General features: G+C 42.8%; 1 pseudogene; it reads left to right on the plus strand.

The window, feature by feature from the left end:
* The first annotated feature begins 1,134 nt into the window (after positions 1–1,134).
* LOC111814050 lies at positions 1,135–1,673 on the plus strand (annotated as a pseudogene).
* Positions 1,674–8,108: the final 6,435 nt, after the last annotated feature.

Below are 8,108 nucleotides of genomic sequence, written 5' to 3' on the forward strand. Positions count from 1 at the left end.
AAAAAAAAAAAAAAGAATCCAGCAGAAATCCTGCAAATGAAAACCTTAATTAAAAGTCTCAGCAATAGGCAAGATCAGTCAGAAAATAGACTGTGGGACTTGATACCGTGGGTACAGTAGGACACTTAGTAACAGTGAAAAGTGCAGCAAGAGATGATTGAAAGATGGTATGAGAGCTCCTATGCAGCTCTAAGAGCACAAACTTCAGGCTCCTTGGACTTGAGAAACAGGCAGAGGCAGAAACTAGGTAGTATAAAAATTTTATTCACAGAAATTTTATAGACAATTTCTCAAATCTAGGTTATTGAGGTAGATACCAAAAAGAAAAGAAAATTTAAAACCCCAAATAGACACAACAAGAAAAAAAAATCTCCATGATATGTCACAGTCAAAATTTCAGAAACTCAGAGCAAACAGTACTAAAAGTTGTTGGAGAAATTCTTCAAAAGATCCAGGCAGCCTATCAGAATAACTGCAGATTTCCTAACCTTGAAAGCCAGGAGAAGTGGGGTATGTGGCACACACCTCTAATCCCAGTACTCGGGGAAGCTGAGGCAACAGGATTGTTATGAGCTCCAGGCTAGCCTTGGCTGCAAAGTGAGTTTAAGGTCAGCCTGAACTGCAGAGTGAGACCCTGTCTCAGAAAAACCTAACAAAACAAAACCAAAAACAAGAAACAAACAAATAAGAGCTTTTCAAACTCTAAAAGAAAATAATTGTTAGCTCAGATTACTATACCTTAAAAAGTTATCTCAAAATTTAAGGAGAAATAAAAATTTCCATGATAAGGACAAATTAAGGAAATTCATATGACAAAACCAATACTGAAAACACCTAATGGATCCCTAAACCATGAGTAGGAGGACAACAAGATCCAAGAGCCCAAGAGAAAATATAAATCTCAGTAGGAAGTAGTTCAATAAAAGGAAAACAGAAAGCAAGTCTGGAAAGCAACATATTTATAGTAATGATTACATACATTTCAATAGTGACATTCAAGGGGGAATGTTTGGGGGTGCTGGATGTTTAGCGGGCGCTGCACCAGAGAAGGAGAGAACCTGTCCATTTCCAGAGCATTTCGCCAATAGATCCGTTTGCTTCCTGCAACCTCTGAAGACAAATAATTAAGACACTATGGCAGGGATTTTGGGTTCAGTGGTTCACAGGCCCCCAGGCAGGCTGCAGACTGTGACAAAACATGTGGAATCTCTCATGGGTACCGATTGGATTCGTCACAAAGTTTTCGTCAAGAATTCCAGATAAAGTGCTTCAGCCTTCACCTGAAGATCATGAGAAGTATGGTGGGGATCCACAGCACCCTCACAAACTGCACATTATTATAAGAATAAAAAGTACGATAAGACGACCATATTGGGGACAAAGATGTAATCAAGATGCTTGGATTAGAAAAAGCACACATTGCTCAAGTTCATAAGAACATCCCTTCAGTAAATGTAAAACTGAAAGTGGTTAAGCATCTCGTAAGAATCCAACCCCTGAAGCTGCTGCAAAGACCTCCTACAGAAGAGAACATGGCTCACACATGCCTCAAGAGTACTGGAGAGTTAGTGGTGCAGTGACAGCTGAAGCCTGTGGGCACCTGGAAGCTCAGCACTCGGGGGGCTAAGGCAGAAGGATCCTTGCAAGTTCCACGATGGACTCAGGCTACATAGTTCAAGACCAGCCTAATAACAAAGTAAGACCTTGCCTGAAAAAAACCCTGCAGAGCAGGAAACAAGTCCTGATGCCACAGAGCTTCATATTTTAAAAAATAAAAATTATATTTAAAGTTGTTGGGAAGCTGGGCATGGTGGCACAGGCCTGTGATCCCAGCACTCAGGAGGCTGTGGCAGGAGGAGTGCTGTGAGTTTGAGGCCAGCCTACACTACATGGTGATACTCTGTCTCAAAAAAATAAAAATAAAAATAAAGTTGGTGAGAAGATGTTTTCATTAAAATATATTTTAAGTCTCAGTCAAAAAAAAATGACATTCAATATAAATGGTCTTAACTTTCATATCAAAATAACAGCCTGACAAATTGGATCAAAAATAATAATCAATATGTTATCAGGTGAGGAGATAGCTCGGTGATCTGGGAGCCTGCCTGGGAAGCACAAGAACCTGAGTTCAATCCCCAGTATTGCATACCATGCTGACCCTAGAATCCCAGCCATGTGGTGCTGGCTACTGAAACCAGGTATGGTGGTGCACACCTGTAATCCCAGTGCTGGGGAGGCTGAGACAGGATCACTACAAGTCCAAGCTGTGTAATGAGACCCTGTACCAAAGAAAGAAAGAAGGAAGGAAGGAAGGAAGGAAGGAAGGAAGGAAGGAAGGAAAATAATATATTATCTAAGAGACATACCTCATCCACAACATTCACAGACTGAAAGTGAAAAAGCAACTAGAGCCTAAAGGCAAGTAGGAAAGATCGCACTTAAATCTCACAAAGCTGACCTCAAACCAAAACGGGTCAGAAGAGACAAATAAAGCTGCTACATATTGATAAGGGGAAGAAGGCACCAAGCAAAAGAAAGAAATGCAAAGAATATGCATAGGAAAGGAAGAAATCAAATTATCTCTATTTGCAGATGACTGAAATAGAAAACTAAAAATTAGAAATAACAAAGAATAGAATGAATAGAAGAATGAAAGAGAAGACTGAGAAAAACTCCCAGAAGATAGATATAATAAACAAATTCAGCAAAGTGGAAGATACAAGATCAATACACAAAAATTGATAGTGTCCCTGTACATCAACAATAAACCCAGAGAAAGAAATTAGGAAAATAATTCCACTTATGATAGACCAAAAATTAAATAGCTAGGATAAAACCTAATCAAATAGCTTTTATGAAAACTACAGAACTCCGTAAAAAAGAAACTTAATAGAACATTAAAAATGGAAAGATACAACTTCTTTCTAGATAGGAAGAATAATATTGTTAAAATTAGGTCCTGCTTTACCTTGGTCTTAACCATCCAGCAGAAAAAGTATAAAAACGAAATATAAGAAGTAAAGCCATGCTGTTATGTTGAGCTGTAGGGGACTCAGGTCAACAATTTCTGACATTGCCAGTGAAGCAGAAGACCCAATACTATTATGGGCTACTGGACCCATTTAGATTATTTTGCTGAGTTTACACACCTATAATATTCAAATAACGGAACTTAACAAAAAAAAGGGATACAGATTCATGTCCATTTTGTATCTGTGTATTCAAAGTGGTTAGGATAGATATATAGCTACATTCTCTTGATGTATAGAGGGATTTGTTCTAATGGTGTTTGTAAATAAGATATCATGTCCACATCTTGTACAGCAATTAACCACTAGGAAGAGAGTATGCAATGTGTTAATTATTAAAACTGTCCTACCAGTTTGGTTTGAAACTGTCTCATTGCTATTTGTTTCTCAATAAAATTATGGGAAAAATATTGTTAAAATGGACATATTGGGCTGGGGAGATAGCTCAGTAGAGTAAGTGCTTGCCTGGCAAGCACAGGGTCCTGAGTTCAATCCCCAGGACAGCAAAAAAGAAAAAAAAAGAAAAAAGAAAGAAAGAAAGAAAGAAAATGGACATATTATCAAAAGTGAGCTAGAGATTTAATGCACCCTCTAATCAAACACTGATAACATTTTTTTTGGGGGGGGGGAACCAGGGATTGAACTCAGGCCCTTGAGCTTGCCAGAGAAGTGCTTATTCCACGGAGCCATCTCCCCAGCCCCTAATAACATTCTTCATAGTACTCTAAAAACCAATCAGAAAGTTCTAAAGAACCAGAAGGGACCCTGAATAGCTAAAGCAATCTTGAGTAAAAAGAGAAAGTGGGAGGCCTCACAATACTGGATTTCAAGTAATACTCTGAAACTGTAGTAATAAACACAGCATGGTACTAGCACAAAAGTAGACATGGAGGCCAACAGAATAGAACAGAAAACACAGGGACAACCCCAGACACCTTCACCGTCTGAGTTTCAGCAAAGGGCCCCCAAACATACAAAAATCCAAGATCACAAATATGCACAAACACTGGGGAGAAGGTGGCCTCCGTAACACATGGTGCTAGGAAAACTGGTGAACCACGCGCAGAAGACTGGAACTACACGCATCTCTCTCACTCTGTACTCAAATCAAGTCTAGATGTCGAAACAAAAACTGGAAGTGCGGGAAGGAAACACTGCCAGCTGTAGGCACAGGCAACAACTTCCTGAACAGAATTCCAACAGCGCAGGAAACAGTACCAGTGATCAACAAATCGGGCTACAACAAACTGAAAACTTGGGCATAATAAGGCAGTCACTCGACAAAGTGAAAAGATAACCTGCAGAATGGGAAAAAGCTTTGTCAGCGCTCTTCTGATGGAGAGCTAATATCTAGAAGATATAGAGAACTCGACCAAAATCAACCCCCCAAAAATGAACCCATCAAATACAGGCAAACAGATGCCCAGACTTCTCTCTAAAAGAGAGTACAAATAACCAATTAACACATGAGAAAAATGGTCATCATCTGTGGCCACTGAGGCAATATAAATCAACACGTCACCGGGACTCCTATCCCATTCAGCATGGCTATCATCAAAATACAAAAAGCAACGAATTCTAGTAAGGATATTGAAAAAAAAAAAAAAAAAAAAAGAACTCCTCTGCCTTGTGGGTATAAATGTAAAATACCCCAACCACTGTGGAGGTCAGCATGGGGATCCCTCAGAAAGTAAAAATAGAAAATTCTATTTGATCCAACTATACCTGTCCTGGGTATATGCCTGAAAGAGTTAAAGGCTCATAATATAGTAATATCCATATCTCTGTGTTTATAAGAGCACACATTTACAATACTTAAACTCTGAGAACACCTCAGATGCCCACCAACAGAAAATGAATAGAGAAAATGGGGTATGTATGCAGAGTGGAATACTATACAGCCATAACAAAGAATTAAGTTATCTCATTTGCAGGAAAATGGATATAACTTGAAACCATAATGTCAAGTGAAATAAGTCAGACAGAGAAAGAAAACAAGATGGACTTTTTAGACGCAGCGAATAAAATTAGCAGGAGCGGGGAGTAGGGAAGAGCAGGGTGAAAGGACAGAAATTATCTAGATCTGTTGTATGCATATACCAATTTCCCAAAATGAACATAACTATGTGTTACATAATGCATACAATAATGAAAAAAAAATAGAAAAGAGGAAAATAGTCCTCTTTCTGTTGTATTTACCTATGAATTCGGAAGCATGTAATTGTATGTCTGAAACTCCAAATAGGTCTAACCCTGAGGAGCAGGGGCCATGTTTGCTCACGTTTACGTCCCGCATGCCTAGCGCAACGCCTGCCTAACGCAGAGGCCCAGTGTTTGGAGAGCTCGGCCTCAAGCCCGGCTGTCTCCTTCTGCATCTGTTTCTGCCTTCCGTGTCTAGTCTGCGCATCCGCCCAACAGGAGGCAGAAGATAGCGGTGTCTTCAAACCTAGAGAGTGGCATCCCACTCCTCGTGTCCCCGCAGAACCCCCCAGAGCGCACTGGGGTGACAGCACCTTCCGTGGAGCGGGCTGGCTGCTCTGCGCGCACTTGGCACTGTGGGATGTTTTGGTACTGCATCCTGGAAAAATATGTTTTGATCATTCTCTAGAGATTTTTTTATGACTCACGCAGATTGTCTATTCCTCCACACCCAGCTCCAGCTGCGTGCATGCTAGCAGGGCGAGTCTTTCTGCTTCACCTTTTTTATTACTTCAAAGAACCTGAAAGTAAGGAACCACACACCCCACCCTCAACCCATAGCTTGCATCTTGCCCCAGATAGTATTATTGCTGGAAGAAAATCTCAATTAAATGTGTATGTACCCTCTCCTATCAAAATTAATTAAATTATCCATTTTAGATTGATAAGATATAAGGAATTTTGTAATCCTTGCAATTCGCCCACCTGAGACAGAAATGTTAGTTTAAAGTGTGTGTTTGTGTGTGTGGAGGGGATGATGATTTTCAAAAGCATCACCAGATAAAGCTGTTAAAGTATATCTACACACTAAAAATGTTTTTTTCATTTTCTTATTTGAAGAGAGAAGAGAGGAAATTGAAAAGATAAAAGGAATCTGTTTTTGTTTCCATGTTACTGGGGTTGAACCCAGGACCTTCACACTGAACTGCATCACTAGCCCTTTTTAAAAGTTATTATTCTTTATTTTCACTCAGGTTATCACTAAGTCACTAAGTTGCCCACACTCGCTGGAACGTGAAATCCACCTGCCTCAGCCCCCAGGGCTGGCATCACAGGCCCGTGCACCCTGACGGGTGAGGACAGGAGGCTGGGGAGCTGACGAGGCCTCGCCTTGGCTGAGCCACACTGGGGCCGTGTCACCTCCCCTGGGCCAAAGCCCCCTCCTGGAGTGGCTCTGCTTCAGGCAGCAGTGTCCTTCCTGGAACAGCAACCGTGGCAAGGCTCGTAGTGAGGTCACGTGCCTGAGCCTCCTGTGTGTGTGTGTGTGTGTGTGTGAGGGGGTGACAACAGCACAGCCACCCAAGCGGGGCCTCGGTGTCCTGCAGACGCCTGCGACACTGTCTTAGCACCTAGGCAGAGTGAAGACCGAGCCATTGTGTGACCTCTGCCTACACTCCATTTTCCAAAACTCGACCTCAAACCTTACAGGCATGAGAAGTAAACCAGTGATTCTATAAAAGGAATATGTTATCCGCGGGTTTGCTGCCACTGTCAGCAAGCTGTGGCACCAGCGGAGGGCCCACTGAGGAAGTGCTCTACTCTGCATTTCGGCATTGATCCTACACAGAAGAGCCTTGGCTGGGACAGCACCATTTCCCCAGGGACCTCCCAGGCAGCTGCTGAGCCGTGGAGCTAGCGCCTGTGCTGCCCAAGGGTGGGATGCTCGGGGCCCTTGCTGGTGTTCACACCGCAGTGTGAGATGGGGACAGCTTGTGGCACACAATGAGGATGTCAGGACCGAGCAGAGCCATGGGCCATTCCTACGTGTCCTTGGCGATGAAGGCCATTCAGGTGAGAAAGGAGGAAGGAATGACCTGAAGAACAGACATCTATAAATGACAAAAGCTGGACTCTGGGGCTTCTGAAGATTAATGCAAGTAATTGTTGTTTACACACCAAATACCACACCGTACTAATTTTTTTGCAAAATCATACAGGTCCTTCATGTCTGCCTCAGTAAGTGCTAACATTCCATGAGATCAATGCTGACATTACCTGTCCTCATGTGTTTCTTCCAGAAGGCATTATGCTTACACTGCCTTTTTCTAAAATCTCTGTAATGATTAAAATAGCACTAGTCTGCTGGACAGAAAAACAAGGAGAGACCCATGCAAAGGGAAGGCAGCCCTGGGGACTTTGCTAGCAGCAGCTTCTGGAGATGCTATTGCTGTCTTAGAGTACAGACCACGGAAGATAAGAAGCGGGCCTTGGAAGATTGCTTTATTAATCTTCTTTCAGAATTGTTCACTATCTGTTTTAAACTCTAATTACACTGCTCTTAATTGCTTTATTAGTTCTGAGGCTTCATTATTCATCTTGTCTCATATCTATTCAAACCAGCTCACATTGTTTTTTCTTCCTTGTTCTTCTTTTTGAAGGGACCCAGTAAGTCTCCGTCTAGTTCCTGGGCTCAGGACAGATGCTGCACTGCACTATGGGCTCTGCATAGGTGGCTCGGCCTGACCTCAGTGACATTCTGCTGGTACTGTGACTCCTGTCCAGGACCCTGATGGGGTGCTCTCTCCTTCAGGAGCTCTATGTGTTTCCACCAGTCTCTTCCTTCACATCCCCTCCCCACCTCTCTGCCAGTGGAGAGGTCAGGGGTCTGATTTGTGGCCAGCTGGGGAAGCAGGAACCTGGTCACTCTAGGAGGCCACAGAGATGAGAACTCAGAAGATATTCAGGAGCTGCCAGCAGAGGCTGTTGGCCTCCTTAGAAGGGCTGTACGTGAGCTGCAAGGGTCCCTCCGTGCTCTCAGGGCTGCTGCTTCCTCTGAAGACCTTGTTGGCTCAGAGAGCTGTCCTCTGGCAGCTGAGTCCAGGGCCCTCTCCAACCCTCCCTGGCCAAATGACGGCTGCCACCAGAAGTGCCACCTCTCAC

Source organism: Octodon degus, unplaced genomic scaffold (genome assembly GCF_000260255.1).
Source record: "Octodon degus isolate 3935 unplaced genomic scaffold, OctDeg1.0 scaffold00261, whole genome shotgun sequence".
NCBI classification, from domain to species: Eukaryota; Metazoa; Chordata; class Mammalia; order Rodentia; family Octodontidae; genus Octodon; species Octodon degus.